Source organism: Canis lupus, chromosome 4, assembly GCF_011100685.1.
Source record: "Canis lupus familiaris isolate Mischka breed German Shepherd chromosome 4, alternate assembly UU_Cfam_GSD_1.0, whole genome shotgun sequence".
Classification (NCBI taxonomy): Eukaryota; Metazoa; Chordata; class Mammalia; order Carnivora; family Canidae; genus Canis; species Canis lupus.
In genome coordinates, this window is record NC_049225.1 from 62367413 (window position 1) to 62395046 (window position 27634).

At 40.7% G+C, this 27634-nt stretch overlaps 1 protein-coding gene and 1 long non-coding RNA gene across 3 annotated transcripts in view; one reads left to right on the forward strand and one right to left on the reverse strand.

Annotated features, from left to right (window-relative positions):
- Positions 1-27634, forward strand: part of ARL15 (ADP ribosylation factor like GTPase 15) — a 396290-nt gene that overhangs the window by 361208 nt on the left and 7448 nt on the right. The gene's annotated exons all lie outside the window — the stretch shown is intronic.
- LOC111095609 lies at positions 25171-27450 on the reverse strand. Its single transcript, XR_005358475.1, has 3 exons — positions 27127-27450; positions 26440-26596; positions 25171-25479 (listed from the first exon to the last, which is right to left on the reverse strand). It is a non-coding gene; the product is annotated as an uncharacterized LOC111095609 (long non-coding RNA).

Here is a 27634-nt window from a genome sequence, read left to right on the forward strand (position 1 = left end):
AGTATTTCTGTTTATAGAGGAACAAAATTTCAGAAACAAAATTATAGTGCTTTTGCTAAAATATAAATACATGGGCCCTATCCAAACTGGCAAGTTCATCAGTCTTAAAGCAGACATCTAAGTTATTGTGGGTGTTTGGATGACACTAGTTTTACAGTAGGACATTGGTTCATTCTGAATGTGCAGGGGGCATTGGTTCAGCAGTGAGTTTTATGTGGTATAGACACTTGGAGTGAGAGAAGAGGCAGTACAGAAGCTTTGCGTGAACTCTGCTGAGCATTATATGATGTTCTTCTTGAACCCATCATGCTGGCAGTTGTTTCCTGGAATAACAAGAATAACAAGATCCTTGGGATATTTTTTTTCACATTTGGTGCATAATTACATCCATACGTTTACAGAAAGAGAGAATATATGGTTGAATATCAGTGATAACTTATAGTATTGGGATCCCTGGCTATATTTCTTTATAAAGTCCTCCAAGCTGAGTTATCAATTTATGTCTCACATTTATTTTTTTAATTTTATTTATTTATTCATGAGAGAGAGAGAGAAAGAGGCAGAGACACAGGCAGAGGGAGAAGCAGGCTCCATGCAGGGAGCCCAACGTGGGACTCGATCCCGGGACCCCAGGATCCCACCCCAGGCCAAAGGCGGCACTAAATCGCTGAGCCACCCAGGCTCCCCTATGTCTCACATTTATAAAAGGAATTTAGCAAAGCCTCTCCCCTCCCTTAACCTGAAATGGTCTGTGGGATATTAATCCTTTATCTACACTTCATAATGAGCTTGGAGAATTAGAAATGAAGAATAAAGATCCAAGGAGCCAAAGGATCCTTTACAGAGATAAATTATGATAAAGAGAGATTATGGCCAGAACAGTGACATAGCTTTTTTACCTAAATGTTTACATTTATCTTGCAATTTAAAAAAAATTACAGGTGTCCAACTGGCTCCGTCAGTGGAGCATGCAACTCTTGATCTCAGGTTTGTAAGTTTGAGCCTCATGTTGGGAATATAGAGGTAACTTAAAAATAAAAATCTAAAAAAAAAAAAAAAAATCAGTGCTGATCCTAAAATACAACTCTTATTTATGTCTAAACTACTCAAGAAACCATAGCTCACTCTCTGTCTCCTGAAAACTCTTCTGGTAATCAAGGTCCTCGATTCAAATCTCAACTATAATCAATACTCCATCTCCAATCCTGCCTCCTCCATCAAGACACCAGGAGCTTGAGCCACCACAGCCTGTCTCTGTGCTGATTTGTGAGCGTGGAGCTCAATAATACTAGCTGATGTTTATGCAGTGCCAGGCACAGAGCTAATTGCTTTCAGCAGGTCCACAGGATAGCCTCAAGGCTTCGTGCTTTTCTTATTACCATCTTACAAATGAGGTCCCTGAAGCTCTGAGAGGTGAAGAGGTGCACCCACAGTCAGGTGGTTAGTAAAGGGCAAAGCCAGAATTGGAACCCAGGCCATCAGGTTCCAGAGGCCACCTGTGTTGCCACAGCCTCATTCAAATCACAGATTGGAGGGAATTTGCCCATGCGCAGTTCTCACCTTCTCTGCTTGGTCCTGCATACTCTCTTTCTTACATGCTTTTCATTTTGAGCTTCCACATGCAACCAGCAAGCCCCAAAGCTTCTCGTCCATGCTTAGTTTCCAGGAGCAGCATGTGGTCCTGGCACGTAGCGCATGTGTGAGCAGTGCTTACTGAGGCTGAGAAGATCCAGGACCATCACTTTGCCCCAGAGGAACTGGTTAAGTGACTTGCAAAAAGGCCCAAAGTCAGTGAGCACACGAACCCAACGAAAGGTTCCAGAAAAAAGTTGAAGTTTCTGTCACTTACAGCGGGTAAGTCAGTGAGAGATGAAGACCTGAATAATCCTGAAAAGAGAAAATCGATTGAAGGCTGCAGGAGACTTGGGTGAAAATGCTAAAAAGCACTTAGAAGCACTTTTTGAATGATCCAAATTCTTCATCGTGTCTAATTTAACAGTCTCCTGATTTGAGTAGATTATCTTCTCCACAAATTCATGAACACTCATTTAGGTGCTCACAAGGTGCATCAGAATTGGTAAGAATTGGAAGAAAGAGAAGCAACATACAAAGGGGAGGGAAAGTCAAGTAAAGACACGTGTGGAACAGAGCCGGAACAGCTAGCACCTTGCCTGCCGCCCGCCAGGTGTGGCCGTCAGCCCGGCGGCGTGGTTGCCTGCTTGCCGGCCTCTGTCGGGGACGACAGGTGGGGCGGTCATCGCTAGCAGCCTGCGGCGGGAATGAGAAGGGGACAAGTGGTGGGACTTGGCCAGCAGCAGGAAGAAAGTCAGACTCCGTTCAGAATCCTGGTTCATGCCCAGGATCACCTTAGCTGACTTTGGGTTTAGCCATCGCACCCAGCTGGGCCCTGGTCTCCTTATCTGTAAAGTGAGAGGATGGAATTAGATGATTTGTAGGTCCCCTTCTGGCTTTCAAATTCTGACTCTAAGAATATCTTTTCCATATCACTTCTTTGGAATGAATCTTATTTTCAATTCATCGAAACAGTTTCAAAATGCTGTTTAGAATAATTAAAGTAACACTAAGAACGGCTTGAAAAGTAATCAACAAAATTGTGAATATCTCCCATAATGTCATTTGTGTGACAATCTGCTAAAATTTTTTAAGCTAATAAAAGTAAAAGACAAATACCAAATGAATGCTTTTTAAGAAAGCTAAAGAGGCATAATGGCAACTTTCCAGATACTGCTAAAGCTCTCAGTCTGCTCCTCCCAGCTGTTCCTTCTCAAGGTGCTCCTGGGCCTTACGAAATCTGACACAATGTCAGACAAATACCTTTCTCCCGACGCTTTTATTACCTCCTTTTCCTGAAAGTCATAATCTAACACCAGGAAGAGAACTCATAGTCGTGTCTCATTTATCTCCAACGCCCTGCTTTCTAATTGCAATTTTTCATTCATGCTTTTTTTTTTCCCCAAGTAAGATCTTAAGCTTTAGTTTCAAGTGTTTATGTCTTTTTAATTCTGTGTTTACCTGGTCTCTGATAAAATGATCCAGTTTTTAAAATACCGTTTTGACAATAAAACTCAATTTTTTGGATATCACAAGACTTTTTTTGACATGCCCAAGAATATACGAGAAATAAAAGAATGTCACAGCCGAAGTTACAAGTAAATGAGTTGCTTTTAGGTCAGTCATCCTCACTGGAGACCGCTTTTGTGCATTTGACAACTTTCAGGGTATATAATTCATCTCTAGCACTCAGAGATCATTTTACCAAATACCCTTTGGGGGAGGCATCCCAACCATAAAAAGCAGCTGTATCATATTTTATGCAGATGTAAAGTTCTATGATTGTCAAAATCGGATCACAAATGCAAACTTGTGTTTCAAGCTGGGGACATGTCAGGGTTGGTTTTTTTTTGTTGTTTTTTTTGTTTTGTTTTGTTTTCAGGTGTGGCGACTGTTATTTGTTTGTTTTGAGTTGTATGAGTTTCATTCTGCCTCACTCTTACAGTGGCAGCTGACAAAGACCAGAACTTAAATAATGAAGGAAGGGAAGCACTCTGTAAAACATATTTGATCCTAAGTTTGGGTTAGCCATCTCTTCATAAGACTTCATTAGGGTATAGTTATGATTAAATACTCATCTCCAAAAGGCTGCTCTTTTCATCAATCATTAAAACAACAGCAAGCTTAATTTAGGTCATTCGTATTTTCTTTTTATAAATTTCCCAGGATATGCTCTGTATACACTGGGAATTCAATAAATGTCAGTCAGTCAGCAACATTTATTGGGCGCTGCCCTATTTCAAATTCTTACAAAGGAAAATGAACATTCTCAAGGGAACAGTGTTCAGGTTGTCTTTCTCTGGTATGTCTGGTTTGGGATCTACACAGCTCAGGTATCAACAGAGGTAGAAGAGTGACTGTCTTTGTCCCTGGAGTTGGTGTTTATAAGTCTGAGTTTCCATCACCTTTCTTGGGTCAAGGCAGTGTTCTCTCAGTATGTATCACTACATGTGGGCCAGTTAAAATATTCAAGTACTGGCCCATCCGTATACATACCTGCCCTGTTTAACTACATTGGTCCTTCCCTCACGACCTCCTAAGCTGTCCCACAATTCCATAATCAAGGGGGGTAATTCCTGGGTTAGCTGGGAGCCTCTAGAAACATGCTCCAGCAGTATGACCAGCATCCATTCTGATTGGTTAGTGTCCATGACATACCCCTTCTTGAGTATTTCAAGTATTTCCCTTGCACTAGGCATTATCTACACGGAAATCATTTAAGAATGATTGCTCAAAGTTATTAAAGTTGTCATTGAGGCACCTAGGTGGCTCAGTGGTTGAGCATCTGCCTTCGGTTCAGGTCATGATCCCGGGGTCCTGGGATCAAGTCCCGTGTCAGGCTCCATGCGGGGAGCCTGCTTTTCCCTCTGCCTGTGTCTCTCATGAGTAAATACATGAAATCTTTTTTAAAAATAAATAAATTGGGCAGCCCGGGTGGCTCAGCGGTTTAGCACCGCCTTCAGCCCAGGGCCTGATCCTGGAGACCCGGGATCGAGTCCCACGTCGGACTCCCTGCATGGAGCCTGCTTCTCCCTCTGCCTGTGTCTCTACCTCTGTGTGTGTGTGTGTCTCATGAAGAAATAAATAAAAATCTTTAAATAAATAAATAAAGTTGTCATTAAAAAAATTAACAAACAAGGGTGCCTGCTAGCTAGTTCAGTTGGTTAAACATCTGACTCTTGGTTTTGGCTCAGGTCATGATTTCAGGGTTGTGGGGTTAAGGCCCACACTGGGTTCCATACTGCGTGTGGAGGTGCTTGAGAGATTCCCTCTCCTTATGCTCCTCTCCTTCCCCCTCTATTCCTTCCCGGCTCATGCTCCCACCTGCTCGCTCTCTCTCTTTCTCTCTCTGTAAAATAAATGAATAAAATCTTTAAAAAGAAAAATGTTATGAACTAATACATAACAATGATCCTTTTATAGTATGGTGTCAGATTCTTCTGATTCTAGGACAGGGACTGGGTCTGAACCATGTTGCATCCTCGTTACTAAACAAAGGCAAGATAACAGGAAACATTATATACTAAACAGAGCAACTATGGACTTCTGACTTAAAGAAGGAAAGGACTGAAATTTGGAGAAAGCAGTGCAGAAACTCACACTATGACAGCATAGTAGAAGAATTAATCTTTGTTACAAAAGTGGCCGGTTGGTGATGATCAATAATTAACCCATGAACTAAATGGTGCTACTGTACAGGTTACATAAAACAGGAAGTACTTTGGGCTCCTGGGTGGCTCAGTTGGTTAAACGTCTATCTCATGGTTTCCACTCAGGTCATGATTTCTGGATCATGAGATCAAGCCCCTGTCAGGCTCTATGCTCACCCCAGAGTCTACTTGAGATTCTATCCCTCTTCCTCTCCTTTCCCCTCTGTACCCCAACCCTGGTTATGCACACACATTCTCTGTGTGTGTGTGTGTGTCTAAAATAAATCAAATCTGGGACGCCTGAGTGTCTCAGTGGTTGAGCATCTGCCTTTGGCTCAGGTCATGATCCCAGGGTCCTGGGATTGAGTCCCACATTTGACTCCCCCACAGGGAGCCTGCTTCTCCCTCTGCCTATGTCTTTGCCTCTCTTTCTGTGTGTCTCGTGAATAAATAAATGAAATCTAATAAATAAAATCTTTTAAAAAATAAAATGCAAAAAGAATTTTAAAAACAGGAAGTGGTTTGATGAGCAGGCATTGATAGATTCACTTTGTCTCTCAGGTATTCCTTGCTTTTTGTCTTGTTTTGTTTTGTTTAGGTATTCCTTGCTTTAAAGGTGTACACTAACTTTCAATCAATAGCATAACCATAAAATTGAATTCTAGAACTGATTTAGCCACTAAAAAATAAGAAGAAAGAAACCTGAGTAGCACAGTATTGAGAAGCAGTATAATGTAACATGGTGGTTTTCAAATGACTTGTTCCTGGGAACCCTACCCTTGATTCATTAAAGACGTCCTGCTTTAATGTTTTACATGTATTAATCTGGCACTCCCTGAGTGAGATCACCTATAAAATTTAGTCCATGTAAATTTTTACTAGTCTCTGTTATAATTAATGGGAAAATAAAATGCTTCTGTTACGGAACATAAGATCAAGGTTAAAACTAGAAATGTCATAATGTGGGTTTCTACTTAATACAGTTATAATAGCTATTTGGGAGATAGTAGGCTACCATGGGTAAGAACATGGATTCTGGAATTAATCTGACTTAGGGCTAAACATCAGTTTTATCACGTTTGCTGTCCCTTGGACAATTTACCTACCTCTCTGCACCTCAGTTCCTATATGAGTTCATTGTAGATGATAAGTAATGAGAGTAAGTGAGATGGTTTCTGTGTTGGTTGGGGAAACTTATATGAGCTGCTTCATTATAGCACCTACAGTCTCAGTGCCTTTCACTGTCATTTATTTCTCTGTCACCTCACAGTCCTGTGTGGCTCAGTGGAAGTAGGTACTCTGTTCCTTATAATTATTCCAGGATCTTGATCCTTTCCATCTCTGTCATCTAGGTCCTTAGGGCCAGTTTCTTAAACTTCTCATGGAAAAAGAGAGCAAGGATAGTGCACAATAAAAGGGAGCGTCACAAAGGTCTTGTTTCTTCTAGGGAGTGGGAGGGGTATATATCACGTCACCCAGTTACACCCAACTATGGCGGAGGCAGTGCTGTGTAGTCTGGGAAGACAGCACACACTGTTGTGTACTAGCAGTTGCCACCACACCTAAGGCGCTTACCCCACACAGTGCCTGGTGCATAGTAAGTAGTCTGGTATTATTATTTTTTAATTCCAGGAGCACCCAGGGAATTACTGTTCACCATTTTAGCAGTGGCTCAGAGACTATGCAAATTAGCACAAACCACTAGAAAGACAGTACCTTGCGTGGGAGAGCCATGTTTGCATACAATGGTGAAAACATAAATTAGGAAGACCAACCAGGCAGAGGTACACACTGAGTTGAAGCTAAGAACAAAAAACAAGACGTGAGACATTTCATCATGTTCACAGCTGCATTCCAACTTTGAATATATAGGGGGGAAGGTTTATAAAGTAGCCAAAAAAAGTTTTATGGAAGTATTTACAGGAAATGGAAGATTGTGTGGAGCTTTAGTATGAGATTTATATACATAGATGTGTGTGTGTGTGTGTGTGTGTGTGTGTGTATTTTAATTCTGCTTAAGAAAAAAAATCAACATGAAAATCTAAGTGGAGGGGAAAGAGGTCTTTAGAGTGAGAAAACCTTGATTTGAATCTCAGCTTTCTAGTTAGGCGGTTTCAAATTTTGTTCATAAAAGTATACCTTTTCGAGCACCTGCTCTTGGGGGTTATTTTATTTATTTATTTATTTATTTATTTATTTATTTATTTATTTATTTAATTTTAGTTATTTATTTTATTTTATGGTAAGATCCTTACCTGTATTTGTGCCTTGTCTGTATCAGAGCCTTTCAAGGACAAGTGCCATTTAACGATTTTAAAAATTGGGAAACTAAAATTGAAAGATGTGAAATGACTTGTCCAAGAGTAAATGGTTAGAAGGCACCAGGACAGCGATCTTTCTGGTTCAAGGAGCAGAGCACTGGTATGGGGAACAGAGGTAGTAGCTCAAATGCCCATTGGCACAAGAAGCAAGTGGGTGATTCAAACAGGTGGCTCCCCTCCCTGATGCCTTTCCACAGAAGTATTCCACCTGCCACGGATCTTTCATCTGGAAATCTTAGCGTGTTTATGAAAACTGCACACACAGATATGCTTTCCCATCCTCTATTGTTTCCCTCGACCACTACTTTCTTCTCCCTCATATCATTTGTACAAACGCTAGCTCCATCTTTTTTCTTTTCTTTCTTCTAAGAAAAATAAATATGTTCATACTGTTCAACACTCTGCTGGAGTGAATCCGTGGGTAGGAGTACACTTCTTTTTACAAGAGGTGGCTTGCCTTGCATTTGTAGAATGCACCATGAACACACTCAAAGGTTCTGCAAACCATTCGACATTCATTTCAATGGCTTCCCTGATTCCTTCCAAGTTGAGGGGGTGTGACAGAAAGGGCTTTTGCCCAGTACATTGTGTAACACCTTTGCACACACGTTGTAGACTTATAATTTAGTCCTTGAAGTTGTTAAAGAAAACTGCATGACTGCTGATCTTTGCAATATGGTTCCTGTTTCCACAGAGGCTGGTAGTGATCGATTACAAAAGCCCTGACGGGAAGGTGTTTTGAGGGGCATATTATGCCCTCTACAGTTGCCCGGTGAATGTTCACCCACGCCTGGTGCTTTTTAAGATAAACCATTGAAGTGTCCCTTCCACCTGAGGACAAAACCAAGGAAAGAAATAAAAAGCTCAATAGAGATCTAGAAGTCATAAAATTGATTGCATATGTACTTGTACTAATTTAACTGTTCAATTATAGATTTGTTGAGACTTTTAAAGTGTAACAGGCCTTCAAAAGAAATACAAAAAAAAATTTTTATTATCAGACTCACCAGGTTACACCCCTCTCCTTTGAATATATGAGTTCAGTCTGTTCCACAAATAAAAACTGTATTTCAAAATTTCATTTGCCTTGTATACTTAACATTCTTCCTTATAGCCATTCTTTGATTTCATTTGCTAAACATTTGCCAGAGGCTGGTGTTGCTTGCTGTGACTTTAGAACCAGATTTTAAGAGCTTCATATTTATTAATACACAATCCCCTGTTTGCATTTTAAAAAGCCTTACTATCATCTTGGATCCTTGTTGAAATTCTGCTGAGTTTGAGAAACCTCTCTTCTACATGCCCCCCCCCCAATCTAAATCACTCTCATTATCACATTTATGTAAATATTTTTGATATGGCCCCATTGCCAGATACCTTTAAAATGTCTGCTTTTTTTCCAACTCTGTCTAAATTTTCCCTTCTCTCGGCAAATTCTCTGCATTATTCCCTAATTCATTAGTAGTGATACACTTGGGCGTCTAGTTTTCTTGGCTGTGGTACAAATCGAAGCCTCAGCTATCTCGTGGCCATATGTTCTTATTGCATATGCCATGTGATTTCTAAGAATGAGAAATTCAGAGCCTCTTCCCAGTCTTAGTTGAAGATTGATAGCTTAGAATAGGCAATATGTGTAAGCACAATGCTGTCTTATGTCTATTTACCAAAAGTGTTTTGAGGAATTTAGCTTCAGTTTTGATTGCCAATTCACTCCTGGCAGACTCATAAAATAAGAAGCAAAAGGGCCCCCTTCACTCCTCTGGTAAAGGAGTTTGATATATGAGGGATTAGAGCAATGTTAAGTCCTTCTAGAGGCAATGCAAGAAAGCAATCCAGCAACTCCTCTTGGTTTCAGAAAAGGTTGATTGTAGCTGCTCTTCTCAAGCCAGAAACTGGAAGAGCACTATTTTCTGGATCAATAAGGATTTAAGGATATAGACTAGTGGCATTTTTTAAGGGGGATCTGTTTCCTGATGAGTAGTCTCTGGAATGGGAAAGTGGGAGGGGATTGTTTTCTTCATTTGTATGCTCTGTGAGGGCAAAGACTTGAGATTTTTTTGTGTTTGGTTAGTGGCCACAGGGTATGTGTAGAGGATGCTGTTGATTGGAAGTTCTCCCTTTGAGCTTCCATTTCTGAAGAATGAAGCCCTTGTCTAAAAGGTGTCTGTATCTTATCTCAACCAGGATCCTACGCAGGCTTGGGCCTTTGGAGTAATTCTGTATCAAATCAGCTATGTTGAAATTCCTAAGAGAGTTGTTTGATGATTCAATCTCTTGGTATGTTCCACTAATCTTCATACGTGAAGTGATATCAGAGACACATTTAATGACTTACAGCTCTCAAATAAGTTGCTACAGTTGGACCGAAAAGGCTTTTCTCAAACAAATCCAGATATCCCCTTTCCCTTATCTGCTTGCTTTCAGGGGCCTTCTAGAGAACAAATGGCTGGCCTTTTCCAAAGGGACAGGTTTTCCTATCTGATGCTTTTGTTCCCCAGAAAGAAAAGAAAATGAAACTGTTGTCTTCCCTTAGATGTTCAATCCAGAGCAAACTGAAGCTTTATGGCTATCTTTTATAGTAGTCTCCTTCATATAAATATGAATGGGCAATTACTGAATATCAGAAGCTTGAGTTAGAGGTACACCATCCCTTTGATGTGCAGAGCAAAACGAAATGGTAAGACATCAGATGTTGGGCTACATGCATTTCCTAAATGACCTTAATTTGCTCAGTGTAATGCTTTGTGACTCTTTGTGATGTTAACAGCCTTTGGAGGAAATTATGTTGGGTCATATAGCCTTTTCCTGGCTTCATATGAGATCCCCTGTACCTTTAGGTTTTTGTCAGAACATTCTAGGTTAGCTGTGTATTTGCTGGGCAGGCTTAGTACAAATACCTTAAAAGACATATCATCCACTTCTGTCATAGTAAAAACTTTCTGGGAAAAAAACAAAACAAAACAATACTATGTTCTGGAACCTAATTTTCTATTTTCGTTTCTGTGTTGCATTTTGACTCTTTACCTATATATAGCCCCGTTTAAGGTGTTCTCTTAGATAAATATTTTTCGGGGTTTTTTTGTTTGTTTGTTTTGTTTTTTAATGATTAAGTCTTAGAATTTCTCCTTGGAATAGGAGAGGCTGAATTGGGAAGCAGTAAGTGAACCATAATGACTAAAATAAATGAATAGTATAGCAGCTAAAATAGAGATCTCTGATTGATTGGGTCATAAAAGTAGGACCTATCAAAAATACCATCAAGCATATTACCTGCAAAATAAAATATGTAGACATTGTTTAATGCTAGACATGAGGACTGTAATTGTAAAGGTCCTTGATATCATTTTCTCATAATTTATAAATATGATGAACTCTCAAATGAGTTAGCAGCTGTCAAGACAAGTAAACCCCACACCCTCCTCTCTGTCCATGCTGCCATTTTTACACATGTGGGCACACCGCATAGTTAGTGCCTTTCTCTCCCTGTACCCCATCTTGTTTGTCTCTCTGCCCCGTGGCACAGTGCCTAACATGTAATAGAGCCCCCTCTCTATCAAATGAATAAATGAAAACTACAGACAATCCTGGCTGCCCTGTTTTAGCAAGTATTGGTGGTTCTCCTTTCTCCAGCAGTTCCTTTTGGGCAGTTCCTTGCTCCAACATCTCTGCCCAGGAGGCAAGGGCAAAGAGGGCGCCCTGAGCATCTGCCCCATATCAAACCCTACTCCTGATGCGGGTTTCACCAAAATGAGTGATGGGATCTGCTTTAGAGAATGTGTACTGTAGCAGGGAAGATGAAGACCTTAACAAATACTGAACTGATGAATGAATGAATGAATGAATGAATGAATGAATGAATGAATATACATCTGAGGGAGCAGTCAATTCTTCGGGGAGGGGACCTCAAAAACAAAGAAAAGGGGTGACCAGAAAAGGGGAGGGAGGTCCCAGAATGGATGAGTTAAGTAAGTAGTAGCCCCAAGGTGTGAAAATTCAAACCTGGTGTATTTGGAGAGGGAGCAAGCACTTTGAGACATAGGTTTAAGTAGTGTTGGGATTCAGGCAGTGTAGTTAGAGGCATATCTTTTCACCTGCTCTAGACTGTGAGTCCTGGGAGGACAAAGACCATATTCAACCTTCTTTACAGCCCTGGCAAGCTTTGCTCCAAGAAGGAAATGGAGAATGTTGGTAGATTTAAATTTAATGATCTAAAATGGAATTATAAATTGTGTGTGTGTGTGTGTGTGTGTGTTCTCATTTCTCTCCCATTTCCTTGTTCTATCCATTCTCTGGTATATATGAATAATGAACTGATTAAAACACTCAGCAGAAGGGAAGAGAAGGAGATAAGGAAAAAGAAGAAGTTTGTGTTTAGTCTAAACTTCTGGGATTATGATTTCATCAGGGGAGAGGTTGTTTATAAACATATATATAAATAATCGCACTTCAAGACCATGTGAATACTTGCAGGGATACAGGGTAAATACCATTGGAATGATAAAACCAAGGGGACTACAGGATCTCAGAAGGAGAATCTTGAAAGAAAGGCATTTGAGTTGGGTATTAAGCACAAGTAACTCAGAATCTGCGTGGTGGTGGTGGTGGGCATGAAATAGCGCCAGGCACACTTTTGAATGCTTTACATCACTGTGAGGGAGGTATTATTCTTACTAAAATTATTATTACCCTCATTTCCCAACTATGGAAACTTGGGCCTAGAACATTTAAGAAACTTACACAAAGTCAAACACCTAGTAAGTGGTAAAGCAGAGATGTAAACCTAGGCATTTGTGGCTCTAGCCCAGCACACTATTACACTATGCTACCACCCACATGGACACAGAGCAGAGGACCTTCTAGGAGAATGGCATGCCTTGAGCAAAGGGCTTATCTATGGGAAGGGCAGGATGGATTTAAGGAGTGGCTATACGCCCAGTTTAGCTAGTAAATTGGGGACCCAAGGATCTGTATGTTTGGAAGACTATCTACATGGCCTGATTTTTAAGGAGTGTCGGGAGGCCCTGCAACCAGGTCTTATCCCAGCCCTACTAGAAGTGCCTGAAGTTACACTCTGTTGGATTTCATTTCCTTTTATTGTCCACTGGTCTTTCGTGCAGCCCCACCTCATTGGTGGTGCTGGCTTCATGTGCACGGTGCTAAGAGACAGCACGGTTCTGCTATGCCAGACTCCCACCATTACATCCTGCCCCCATTGCCTAGACACACTACTTAACCTTTCCAAGCTTCAATGTCCTAATAGTACCTTCCTAGTGTGTTGACATAAGAGTTAATGAGGTAATATATTTTTACAAATTTTTAAAGAGCACCTGACACATAGTAAGATATACAGAGACCTGGGGTTCCTAGGATTGCAGAAAGGAATTACTAGAAAGGAAGGTGGAAAAAGAGGAAGAAAGGCAAGATTTTATTTCTCTCACAGAGTTTGGCCAAAGTCCTGTGGCTAAAGATAACTTAACTTTGCTGATTTTAGATTCCGCCTGCACCTCCCCTCCCCCGCCCTCCCCGGGAGATTATTTTGGAGGGTGTTGTTAGGGGTGATCACGTGGCATATAAAATGCCACATGACATCTGATATCTGGCATAGAAGATAATAAGAGCTGGACAGTGCAGTTACAATCCCATCGCCCAGAAACACCACAGGGGGAAAATAATTCTATGTGAGCACTACTAGCACCACCTTTAAAAAAGAGAGAAAAAAATCTGGAAAATTATGTTTTAAGTATCTTGTGTTTTATACAGTAAAACGAACAATCCCTTGGATTTCTCTTTAAGGGATTTGATCTACTGAAGAATTTCTTCCTCCTGTGGTACATAAAATCCATTCTTAAAATGAATTAACTTCAGCTGAGGTTTCTTATACAAGACAATTCTGAAAAATCGGAGTCCATACTCCTTGGTAATAGTGTTGACAAGCACTTTTAAGAACCCCTAAAATAGTAAGAATGACTCAAGACCTAGTGACTTTCAATGAAGCTTGGTGTGTTCTGTTAAGTAATAATGCCAAGCAAAGAGATGGAATGTTATTATTCACTCCAGATGGAGATGTTCCTTTATTTTCATTTGTCTGTGTAGTCACACTGCTTCTGTCCACAAAGAATTTAAAGTGACTCACATGAGAATAATAATAAATTAAAGCAGGAGATCAGGACAAAGAAGAGGAGACTAGAATAACATCAACCCTATGGGTTAAATCACTGCTGCCATTTGATTTCATATTCAGCTCTGTGTTTCTGAAAAATAAAAAGGTGGGAGGAGTCATGATCTGTGATGTATTTTTCGTTATTGGAAAAGAGGAGGTTATGTCTTCAACAGGGAAGAACTGTTTTCCACAGTTCTAAAAGACTTTTTCTGCAAGAGATATAGAATGAATTAATGAGTAATCCATGACAACATTTTTATGGTAAATGTAGCTCTCAATTTTTTTGTGGCTTTTTCTTGTGCTGACATTAACAATGTAGTATTAAAATGTAGTGAAGAGATGTTATAGCCTTCTGCAGGCTGTCCTTGAGCTTCATTCAAGTGTCATCAAACACCCTGTAAAGGAAGGCGGATGGCCTGTGAGCAATCTTTCTGAACGGGGTCTGAGGGAGAGCAGACTGTAGCAGGTTTTATTTCTTGCCCCAGACCTGAAGTCCTGATACTACTGACTGGAAAACGCACAGATGAACTTTGCAGCCTCGTCAGAGAGTAGCAGATTTTTATTTGTGACAGTTAAGAATCCTGAGTGGTGATCTTCTCTGCTTGGAAGGCTACCCACCTTCCTGAGGTGGGGGCACTCTTATAAATTAAGTAGAGGGTACCACAGGAGGCTAATCGTTGTTGGCAACCGTTTTTTCCCATTCATTTAGCGCATGTTTATTGAGCCTCTGCTGTGAGGCAGGTTACATCCTTTTATGTGTCTCTACCTAGAGGTGTATTTTTAGTTTCTTCCTTAAAATGCCCTTTCTGTTCTTGGAGTTGTTCATATATATGTTTCTATTAGTGTTTTAATAGGAGCTTATTATTTCAAGTCCAATAATTCAGAAGCATATTAAGAAAAAGTTAAAATCTTTATTCCCTTCTCCCTACTCCCACCCCATGTTACCATTCGTTGTTACCAGTTTGATGTGGCTCTGTCCATATTTTCCTCTCAAATGACTTCCTTAACTGTTCAGATAGTGTATCTAAAAGTTAAATGTATAAGACTGGTGGGTTTGTTTGTTTGTTTTTAATGGAGATGTACTTATTATGCTGGCAAGTATGAGAAATTTTCCCTTAATTATAATCTATGTTCTATAGTGTTCTTGTTTGTTTTGTCTTGTCTTGTCTTGAGGGAAGGGAGCAAAGCATTGTTACCTCTCTTGAATAACCTAGAAACTAAAGCCCCATCTTGCACAGAGTCTTTCCTGTTCTGAACAGGACCAAAGTTTTTTTTTTTTTTAGATTTTTTTATTTTTATTTATGATAGTCACAGAGAGAGAGAGAGGCAGAGACACAGGCAGAGGGAGAAGCAGGCTCCATGCACCGGGAGCCTGATGTGGGATTCGATCCTGGGTCTCCAGGATCACGCCCTGGGCCAAAGGCAGGCGCCAAACCGCTGCGCCACCCAGGGATCCCTGAACAGGACCAAACTTGACAGGATGCCATAAGCTTGTACTTTTCTGAGGATGTCGACCGACTTCTGAGGTCAATGTACGTGTATGTGTAATAGAAGCATAGAGATGTTCATTCATTTTGAGACTGGCTTCAGGATCACAGTATCAGATCTAAATACATTCTACACACCCTTCTTGTAATTCATCGCTTATGTACCCTTTCCTTGATTTTCTGTTAAACAAGGAATCTGTAATCCGTTTTATAGTGTTACTTATTGTGCATTTAGTGAACAGAGTCCTAAGAACACAGCATGATCCTAAAGTTGCAAAAAGAAAGATTTAGAAAATCTGAATATATAGTTATACTTTTATGCCTAAGACAATACTTGAGGATGATAAGTGTGAAACAAGATGGATCACTGTTGAAAAAACAGAACTACTTTTGGAAAAGCTTAAATAGCAATGGTATTTGAAACATTTCTAGATGGCCAAGACTTGCCAACAATCTCTGAAATACTACATGCAAGGAGTCTTTCCCATGTGTAAGCTGTTAGGCATTGCTAGCCCTTACCCAAGAAAACCAGATACACACAACATACTTTCCAAAATTTGACTCTTAGATCTGAAGACCAGTAATTATAAATATGTGTTATGTGTCCTTAAATGAACATTGTTGCAAGAGAGGTCTAAGGAAGCAAGCTTTAGTGTTCTCATTTTACATGTGGAGAAACGGATGGAATGTGGGAACAAGGCTGGGGGGTGGGGGTGGGGAGCAGGGGGCCAGTGGAGCTCCAAGATAGAGCGGACATCTATTAGAAAAGTGAAAAGCAAGTGCCTTGCTAGGAGATGACTTCTTGCCAGCCTCAATGAAGCAGTGTGAGGGTGACCATCCTTTCCTGGAAACGTAAAGCAACCTGAAGGAAGAGGCAGCGGCTTCATCTCATCCAGTTGGTTAATCCCCTCTCTGTCAATCATTGGCGTACGATCTGAATAGACTATAAATTCACATTTCTGGAGCCACATGGTCAAAATAGCACTTTATATTCAGTGTGAAATTCTTAAAATGAAACCCAGCTGGCAGATGGGAAGGATTCTGGGGGTTGGGGGGAACGGGGAGGGGATATTGGGTGTGCAAGGGGTGCATGATTTTCCAGAGAGCTTTTTTTATGCTTTGTGCAGATATAGGAGTATTTTTATACATCTATGATACAGCGCAAATGAGTCCCTTAAACCCGAGCCGTAAGAGTCTAATTTATATTTCAGAAGAATCTAAAAACCATTAAGATACTTATGCAAGCCATTCCAGATTCTTGCCTGTGAGAATAGAATGATTTGCTCATTTAGGGAACAGTTCAGTTCTTCCATGAGTGGTAGTTAATAAATTACATCTTTCAGTGTTTTAAATAAGTCCTTGGCTTTAATAACTTAGTTTAAAAAGAGAACAAGAGAGACAACAGCTAGTCCAGTTCACTCCCATCTCAATCTCATGTTCAGAACTTCTGCCCATCATGTGGTTCACGCTTGTTCCATTTCCTTCTCTCTCCTCGGCTTGTAAGGGAAGTATCCTATGTCTTTGTGCCCCACAGGGTCAGTGGTCACGTCAGAACCAGGCGCACTCTCCGGAACACAATGCTCTTGGTTACTGAGCCAAGCCTTGCAGCCCGTGGGTCATCCCAGACGTCCCCACAGTTTATCACATCATCTTGTCCCTTCTGACAGCACCGAAAAGCAGGTCAACCTGTGACCAGGTTACTACGTACTTGGTGTCTGTGACTTCAAAAAAGAAATCAGGATTCAAATACTTTAGCAGCTGTGAGAGATTTCAGCTCGCCCCAATGTTTTATGAAAACCGTGTGCTGCATTTAACTTGCTAAGAAGTGCCCAGGTGATGTGTGTCATATGTCTTGGGTGAGAAGCTGGAGTCCAATAGGCAGGAATTTCTTTCCCTGATCCTTGTTTTCTCCAGAACCACATCTTTCTGTGTGAAAGAGGAGATGTCATGAACTCACACCTAAAATTTACAAACGCTGTTCGCGGGCTCTGAAGTCTAAATCCTCTTATGTTAAACATGATAAAGACAGGGTATCAGGTAATTCATTCACTAAAAAAATTAATTTGTGGCACACAGAGGTAGATGCCGTTTATGGGCATCGTTTTATTTTATTATTGATACATATAGTTAAAAACAGCCCAAGCCATCGTTTGTCTGGTCTTGGCATCCTGTGATTTTTATTTTAAAGTAGTATGGTAGAATTGCCGTCTTGCTCATAGATGTGTGATAAAGGTGTAAAGAAACAGAGAACTTCAAAGTAAAATAAGACTTGTCTTCAGAGCGCTAACATTGCTCGTCCCTTAGAGAGCTCTAAATGCAGGAAATAGGAATCCAGGGCATCAGCTAACAAAAGTACGCTATAATTCTGTACCTGTTTCTGAGTCTAGAAAATGGGAGTAAGTTCTATTTAGAAAATATTTTACAAATACATTCAAAATAATGTAACATTTGTTTTGTTAAAGGATACTGTGTTTAAGAACAACGTATCCAGTTTTGACCATAATGTACATTCATAGACCTGAATAGTGACTCTCTCTACTTGAGACCGCAGGGGTGTGGGTATCAATATGGACTTCAGTGGGGTTTTTTTTATTTATACTCTACTTTTCTTTCACAAAAGGATTTGAGGTGAGAGACACTAGTATTGATTTTGACAGTGGACATGGTTTTATGTAACACTCTCAACTTCCGACTAAAGTAGGTGTTAATGACATCCCCCTGAGAAGGCGTTCGATTCAGACAGAATAAAAAGTGGGATTTGAAATTCTTAGAAGCCCCCCTTATATGACCCAATCTGAACTGGTAGATACTAACTGGTAGTTAAAATAATTTAACTTAAAATATATAAATGATACTAATCTTTTTATATTGGGCCAGTACCTTTTCAGTGAGTACGAAGCCACTGATCAGGGTTCTGTATCATATTTAATGCACAAAATACAGCCACTACCTATGCTATGATTTTCACTTCCTGTTTCTTTAAGATAGAACCATAAGATAAAGTAAAACGGTAAGTTAAGGACACGTGGGAAGCAATTCACACTTTTACCTGCCTCGATTGCTCTTGATAGTCGTCTCGCCTAAATCTGATTTGACAACAGCTTGTTTTTAGTGACTTACCTTCATTGGCCTCTTTGAACACATTCCACATAACTTTTCAGAGAAATAGAAATTCTCTTCTCAACTTCCTATTTCATCCGTTGATGCCATTTTTTTATTTTTATTTATTTATGATAGTCACAGAGAGAGGCAGAGACATAGGCAGAGGGAGAAGCAGGCTCCACGCACCGGGAGCCCGACGTGGGATTCAATCCCGGGTCTCCTGGATCGCGCCTTGGGCCAAAGGCAGGCGCTAAACCACTGCACCACCCAGGGATCCCCGTTGATGCCATTTTTAATTAAATGACTTGATGATAGTAACAAATGTGTTGCCTCCATGAGAATTAGGAAACCAGTCGGCAGCAGAAGTGAGCAGACGTGCCAGACAGCAGTGCCCCGGTGTGAGCATCAGGTGAGCGGCCAGCTCCACCCGGGGCCTGTACCCCCAGGGCATGGGCAGTCTGTGCAGGCAACGTCCGTCATTATCTTGCACCGGGGCAATGAAGAGTCAGTTAAACCTAGGTGATTAAGTAGAGGTTAATTGAAGGAGCCTTTATTGTAACTGTATGAAATTTTGTTTTGAAACCAGCTACAGATTTGTCCTTACCTGCAACGGCTTGATATTTAATTTATATCATGCCCTTAGTCCGTCTATTAGATCAGCAATGTGGCAAATGTTGTTATTGCCACGGTGCCTTCTCGTTTTTCATGGCGCTTATTCCATCAGACTTCACTGAGTCACTGCTGTCCCTGCTTGATACCTGCTGGTCTCTTCCAATCAAGCTCGGTGAGATCTGGGACTTAGGTTCACCCTTGTGTCCCCGGGACCTGAAACAGTGAGTGAGTAGTAACAGTAGAAGGAGGGACAGACGGCTATTTATTTGGTGCATTTGTTTCAGCCCAGTTAAATGCTGTGACTTGTCCCCACCAAGATCAATTGATTTCCACTTTGAGCAAGAAGAGAGGACAGAGAGTTGTACTATCGACCTATGGTGCTCTCTAACACAGTTCCTGGTCCACTTTTGCAATCCAGTTCCTCAATCTCCTCCTGATTCTGGGGAGGGAGAGCCTGATGATTTGTGGTCAGAAACCATATATTGAATCATTAACAGGGCTTTTGTTCTTTGATTTTTGCTTTAAAAGATCAGTTCAGAACTGTTTCTCAACTTCAGCATTGTTGACGTTTCAGGCTAGATAGTTTTTTGTTGAGGGTTGGGAGGGCAGTGCATTGCAGGATGTCCAGCAGCATCCCTGACCCTTACCCACAAGATGCCTGCAGCAAACACCCCGCCCCACCCCCACTGTGACAACCAGAAGTATCTCCAGACGTTGCCAAATGTCCCCTGAGGGGTGTGGTCACCTTTCCCCTCTGTTGAGAACTAGTGTTTTGGACTAGTCCCAGTTTGACCACTAGGACACAAGGCCGCGCTAACAGTGCTGTGCTAAATCCAGTCAGTGGCTTTTGGAACCTTCATTTCTGGTGTTCTCTTTATGTCTGATTGTAATGTTCTCCAGACTTGTCTTTCATGGGCTTTATTCTGAGTTCAACTAGTCCTGTGTGGGTTTTTTTGGCTAAAATTCCCCAGGACGGATTACCACTCAGCTTTTCTTTCCTCAGACTGCCTGCAAGCCTCTTTCCAAGCTCATATTTCTCAGTTGCCAGGATATTAGGCTCCTGGCCGTATTGCCAGTAGGAAAAGAAATTCTCTCTCTGTGACTAACAACATGGCTGTTTGTTCGAAGGCCATTTGTTACCTGTTCCCCTTGCTCAGATGTGTTATTGAGGTGGCTGTCAATTTTTTCTGCCTTTTCCCCTGTCTCTCCACGCCTTCCTGTTTTTCCTTTTCCTCCCAGTGTTTCCATGGTGGCTCCTTGCTGGAGCCAGAGGACAAACTGCTGACAGGAACATCCCTTGAATATCTCTGCATCTGGACAGGGCCATTGGCACCCTCCATTGGCGGCTCAGCAACGCGTGGCTTGCCATATTTGTCTCCTGTTTAAGGCCCAGGAATTTGAATCTGCCCCAACGTCTAAATGTTGTCGTTGTTACGACAGAGTGCTGCCATAGTACCACAAGGCCACTATTAAACATGTTTATTTGGGTTCCATATATTAATATTTTGTTTTGTTATTACCACTGTTGCTTTCCCAGACCTCCCAGCTACAAGACTGAGATAGAGGATATATAGTCCATTACCAAAGCCAAATAAGCTAGAATATATATAAACTTTTTAACAGATATTTGTGTTTTTAACAAGCTTTAACCATTGTTTCAACTTATTTTTTCCTAGTATTTTGTTAAGTCAAAGAATCCCTTGAGTTGACCAACTCAGAGTGGTTTTGTGAATGGTACCAACATTGAATAAGCAGAAAGAAGAGTTCTGTCAAAATCAAAGCATGCTCTTCTGGCTGTCTGATTAGGTCACAGCCGATGAAAGTGTATTCATGGCATGGAGCCTTGTATAACAGAAAACAAGCTGAATATGAGATACAGCCAAAAAACAATTTCAGAATATACAATAGTGTTTCAAGAAAACTCAAAATATGAAATAGTATAGCAATTGTCGTCTGTATGTCAGCTAACATCAAGTTACCTCAAATGTTTGGGTAAAGTAAGTCTTTGGGGGATGAAAGCTGATCCCTGGGAGGCAAATGTTGGATTTGAAGACTGCCAGGCTCCAGGTCTTCTCTCTCTCTCATGCCACTTCACAGAATCACCGTCTGTAGTGAAAACTGGTGCAGCTCCATAACACAAAAGCATGCATTCTGAGCACTGGAAGGTCCTCGGAGCACATCTACCAATCCCAAGCTAAGCATTTAGCAAGGCAGAGGAGGAATAATCTAAGCGTGTTGATCCTTTTCAGTTACTGAGGCTGACACAACTGTTGGTAATTGATGGGTTTTCTTCCCTGATACCTCTTCACCTCAAAAAGTATGGAATTCATATTTTCAAACTGCACTTTACGATACCAAGATATCTACCCACCCTCCCACCCAGCCAGCCATTTCAATATGCACAGTTAATGAGGATTAAGTTTAAAAAGATAACCTTAAAAGAATCAATTTCATGGTGAATGCATCTAGTTAAGCAAGCCATTTAAACAACATTTTACTCGTGTGTAGCAGACCATTTTATAAGTTACTGATAGCTTTACAAGCCTGTGTTTCAGACAAGCTAATTGGTTGTCTCTGATGTGTTTGGGGCTTTCACTCATTAACTCTCCTTCCTGTCTAGTACATACTTGACTAGCTCTCATATGTATAGATAGAATTGTTTAAGCAGCCATATTCTATTGCCAGGAAAAAAATTTTCATAAATAAATTTCTGCCTATTTACAATGTTTGCTGTTTTGTAATAAAGGTAAAATCATAACCAAGTACTGTCACAAACATGGAAGGTACTTAGAATCAAGTCTAACACCCTAAAAGTGTTGGTACCAGAAATGAATGCTCTTTTGAAGGAGTGGAATAGAATTGATTACAGAAGGGAAAGAGAGGAGGGCAAAGGAAAATGATATGCTGTCGAAACCTGACTGCCTCTGTAATTAATGACCGTGTTATAGATGTTATTGAAAAGTCTGATGCCTGCACCTGCATGCGAAGACAAGTGTACTGATGCTTCTCTTTTTGCATATGTCAGTGCTTTCCATTCTCTAAGATAAGAATTAGATGCTTTGTTTGGACACAGATTAAAGGAATAGCTCAAAACATATGTGTCCTTTGGGTCTTGAGATTTCTGGAGTGGGTCTATTTTCCATGAGAGGTTACTTACTTTTCTGTTTGCAAAACAATTCATTGCAGCTGCCTGTAGGCATATGTATGATAGAGTTTAAACCAATTAGACCTCCGGTTTTGAAACTATTCATGAAATCCCACCTCCTGCATGAAATCTTGGCCTGCTTAATTAAAAGGAGTGGCAACTTCTTCAGTTTCCTTCCTTTACTAACATTTAAATCTGAGCTGAAATACAGTACATACTTTGTTGCCCTTATCGTTATAGTTTCAGCTCTTTACATTCGTTTAAAGATAATGAGTATCCTCTCTGTGTCTGGCATTCTTTTGGGTATCTCAGAAAATACAAAATTTTTTTCATTGTCTGTGCCTTCAGAGAACTGAGGTCTCTTAGATATGAAAAAATTAAGAATAATTATCCAAATCTTTGAATTTCCTAAGTGAAATGAGGCTATCCTCATAAATCTGAGTGACAAGAGTTCAGCCCAGACTTGTGAAGATGCTTCATGCCCATTGAATCTTGATATCCTAACTCATTAATTTATGTGATGATTATTTATAAAGCCTGTTTGAGGGAGAAAGTAGTGGCTCATATAGTGGAATTCATAATAGCCAAAAAGTGGAAACAGCCCAAATGTCCATCGACAGATGAATATGGCAAAAACAAAATGTGGTATGTCCATACAATGGAATATCTTTCGGCCATAAGAAGTACTCACAGATGCCACAACATGGATGAACTTTGAAAACTTTATGCTAAATGAGAGAAACCAGACACTAAAGGCCATGTACTATATAATTCCATTTATATGAAATGTGCAGAACAGGCAAATCCTAGAGACAGAAAGGAAATTAGTGAGTGCCGAGGGCTGAGAGAGAGGGCAAATGGGGAGTGACTGCTAATGGGTGGGGAGTTTCTTTTTTAAGTGGTGAAAATGTCCTGAAGTTTGATAGCTGTGATGACTGCAGGTGTCCGTGAATATACTAGAAATCACTAACTTGTATTATTTTTCAAAGAGTGATTTTACAGTCTGCAAATTATAGCTCAATAAAGGAAAATTAAATGTCTATAGAGCTGAATGAAAAGATGTTAAAGTATATGCTAGAGAAATACAAAATCCAAGCAAGGTAAAGGAAATTCTTTAGAATCTTAGGAGGGCATGTCTGCTCCTGAGAGGAGACCCATGATATAGGCAATGATAATTTACATCCTGGAGGTTCTTTTTGTTGTGGCAACTATTTTTGTAAAGAGCCTAACTTGGCAACAAGTGACCCCAAAAATTTTGCCCTGGACATCTGTCACTCCAGTCACGTGTCAGCCTAAAAACTCTGTTTGAAAAGCAACTCAAGTTCAATGAGGTGGGAACCACATGTTGAATGATAACCCATTTCATTTAGGATGGAAAGTTGTCTCCTTAGGATAGAAAGTACTTTCCAGGGAAAGTATTTTTAACCCTGGAGAATTTAACATTAAGAGTATAAAAATAACCAAATCTACAATAGTAATACTTTTATTTCAAGTATTTATTACATTTAGGTCCACCTGGTACATTCACTTTATAATTATTGTTTAAAATGTGTAAATTATTTCAGAATTGGCCTCCTATGTAGAAAGATACGAGGGGCTCCAAGGTGGTTGTCAGTTAAGTACCCGACTCTTGGTTTCAGCTCAGGTCCTAATCTCATGGGTCATAAGATCGAGCCCTGAGTGGGGCTCCATGCCTACCATGGAGTCTGCTTGAAGATTCTCTCTCTTTGCCCCTCCCCCCACTCATACACTTTCTCTCTCTAAAATAAATCTTAAAAAAAATATGAGAATTTAGTTAAGCTTGTAAATAGTATTAGAAAGTACCAGAGCTTGGGACACCTGGAGGGGCTCAGTGGTTGAGCATCTGCCTTTGGCTCAGGTTGTGATCCTGGGGTCCTGGGATCAAGTCCCTCACTGGGCTCCCTGCAGGGAGTCTGCTTCTCCATTTGCCTATGTTTCTGCCTCTTTCTCTGTGTCTCTCATGAATAAATAAATTTTTTTTTTTTAAAGGAAGGAAGCAAGCAAGCAAACAAACAAACCAGAGCTTGAGGGGCCCCTGGGTGGCACAGTCAGTTGTGCGTTGGACTCAGTTTCGGCTCAAGTCATGGTCTCAGAGTTGTGAGATCAAGCCCATGTTGCACAGAGTTTGCTTGGGATTCTTTCTCCCTCTCCTCCTGCCCCTCCCACTCATGCATTTGTGCTATTTCTCTATTTCTCTCTCTCTCTCTCAAATAAATAAATCTTACCCCTCCAAAAGAAGAAAATACCAGAGCTTGAGAGTCATTGAATTTATAAATTTAAATGAAGAAATGCTTAAGAACTCTTGCTGAGCAAGAGAAAAGACTTAGCTACTTGAGGGTATTTTGATTATTACAGTCTAAATGCTGAAAAAGAAGACTGAATATATTAAATGTATAAATGGAGTCTTGGAATGTTTAAAAATGGTTAATTAAACTAAGTTTATAAAAGGACCTAAACTATATCCTGAATGTATTGTTAAAACTTAACAGGTATATAGACAGAATGGTGAGATTTTTAAACTGCATATAATAGCTTCAGGAAAACCTGGGTTTTAGACATTGTATATTTAGTAAATTGTATGTTCCTTTTTAAAACTGCAAAGTCACAATAACTAGATTGCTCTGCACTAAGAGCCATCCTTGAAGGACACAGGCCGTGGACCCTATGCCCTGGCTAGTTCTTGCTGCTGCAAGGAAGTCTCCACATAAAAGAAACCCAGGCTGAACACAGAGGGGTAAAAATACGGCTTTATGACTACAATCCAAAGTATCTGAAATTATACATGGAGCCTGGCCAGATGGGAAAAGCCAACTTCTAGGCCCCCCCACCCCGCCCCCCAAGAGTCTGAGTCAAAGTGGGGAAGAGCTGGTCTAGCAAGTGAGTCCAGCCACCCAGGCTCCTTGTACCCCTGCTGGACAAAGTGGGAAGCTACAAACAGCTTTAGCCAGGGATTGGCAATTTTTTTTTTATTTATTTTTTTGTAAAGGGCCAAACAGTAAATATTCTAGGCTTTGTGGAACATACTGTCTCTGTGGCAGTTACTCAACATTGCTGTTGTAGGGTGAAAGCAACCATAGACAAGTGAGTAAACATGGCTATGTTCCAATAAAACTTTATTTGCCTGGGTGCTGGGAGGTAACCAACAGTGGCTACTGTGACGAAGGTCCCGTCTACTTTAGTTTCTTCTACGTTAAGCCTTCTCCTTGAGGTGATAGGAAGACATCAGCTGGATTAAAACTATGAGTATCTAGAAGCCGATTCTTTCCACTTGTGGATGGAGGCACCTTCCATTGGATGCAGAAGTTGGAGCAATTGAGCATACAGGAGTCGCCTCAGGCTCGGGAGGGCCAAGTAGAAACCCTGCGATAAAGGAGATGCTCTACAGGAATGCTGGGTATCTTCCATTGGCCTGTGAAGACGGAAAGCATCCATACCTAATTCCTGCCTCTCACAGTGGTTGTCCAATAAGCAAGCTTTTTGAATAGGAGACTGAGACAAACCTTCTAGGCATATCGAAAAGAGAAGATAGATGTAATTAGTTCTGTAATTCTCGGGTACCAGATTAAGCCAAAAAACAGGAATGCTTTTCAGATTCTAGCTCCCACCGCCACAGCACTGGGATCATTTTATTCAGCTCTTCTGGAACACAATAACCTCTCCCGTACAGTGGAAGCCTGAGTTTTTATGTAACTATTATCACAGCATATAACACTCTCCACACATCAGAGATTACTGATTGGGCAAGAAGACTTCTCATAAGGGCGAGGCTCGATCACAGGTCATAACCTGCAGGCATTTGTCTGGTTTTTAATTATTCCAAGGTCAGGCAGGCTGCACTTTGCTTAAGAAAGAAGTGATCTTAACCATAACTACACTTTCATATTACACCTAACATTCTTGAAATCAGTCATCTGTTATAGATCTGCACTCCCAAAGTAATATTGTGGTGTTGGTTAATTTTAATGTGTTTTCTGGTCCCTTTTAGTACTCATTAAAAAGTAAACAATATCTGTTCTGTGTTGTAAGATCTTCGGGACTATGGCAAATTGGTTTTACTTGTATTATTTATTTCTGCCTTTAATGACATATTTAGTACTTTTCTAAGGATTTCAAAATCCTGCAAGCAGAACAATGAAAAGGGGAACAGCTGGTGCTGCTCTCTCTAGACTAACCTTTCTTTGAACAAGCTGCCAAGAATGCACTCTGAAGAATCTTAATGATGCCATGCCACTTTATCTCCAGACCCCATCCTGGAGCCATGGTGTGGGCAAAGTTCTCTCTGACTTTGGTGAAGGTTACCAAGTTAAGCCTACTCCATGAGCTTCTGCAATTAAGACCACAAAACGGGAAGGCCCCTCAGCAAACTCACCTGTGAGATGTACATACTTGTGTATGCTGGTAAGTGCTTGACAACCGACTCTCTAGAAAGAAGAAAGTCTTGGTTTGTTGCACTTGCAGATTTCCATGGTGTAAATAGTTCAGACCCCGGCCAATTTCATGACTCGTGCATTTTGATGTCCTTGTGCCTGGAGGTGGAAAGAGAAGGCACCTGATCAGCATTTCAATACAAATGTTTCATGTTTCCCCCAGTGTGACATGGTACCACAACAGGTGCATCCACTCTAGTGATTAAAGTTTAAGGAGCCCAGGTGAAGATGAGGCAAGTTCTGTTCCCTTTTTGACAGCCATGGACAGTATCCTACAAAATTTCACAATTTATTCAGACTCTCCTAGCATCCTATTAATTGGAGCCCTGGAGTACATTTATCATCTAGACCCTACTTTTACCAGAGAGTTCAAAACCAGTATGAACCTGTCTCAAAAAACACGATTCATACAACTATTTGAAAAATACAGGCGTGCCATGGACATGTTGTGTATTTAAAATGACAAGAAAGCCATAATGGCTCCTCTGAATGAAGATAGTTACTGAGTCACGTTCTCTTGCATCATGCTCTTGCTGGCCTACCAGACCCCCAACTGCAGCAGCTCTTTCTGCTGGCTCTCTGTGTTTTGCCTGCATTCTTCATCCAGTGTCCCTATTGTCTTGTCTCACCTGCTGATTGATCGCCTTCGAATTGAAGGAGCTGAAGTTGTCAGCCTGTCTCCTTCGTGAGACTGATTCCTTGTCCAGAGATGAAGAAAGAATGTGCCTTTATTTCTAAGGGTTCTTTGAACAGTCTTCTACCAAGATATTTCTTTTTCAGATTGACTTATATTGTCTTAATACTCCTCTCTCTATTTGAATCAGTTCCTTTTCTTCCAGTTGAAGTATAATCAGGGTGCTATAAAGGAGTGAAAAAGCCTTTAGTAAACTGTACAGTATTAAATTTTTATGGTCACTAAAAAGCCAGGGGCCAAAGGGCTTGTAATCTTATAATGTAAATGATGAGGACAGTTCCCTCTTCGGGCTATTGTTTCTGGGTTTTGTTTTACGGTATTCTGCTCTCATCAGTGGAACCCCGTACATTGGCAAGAGGAGCAGTGGCACAAGTGGCTCCTTAAGGCACACACACGCCACCTTCCCACACTCACCAGTTTTGTTCAGGAAGTGGTGGTTGAAT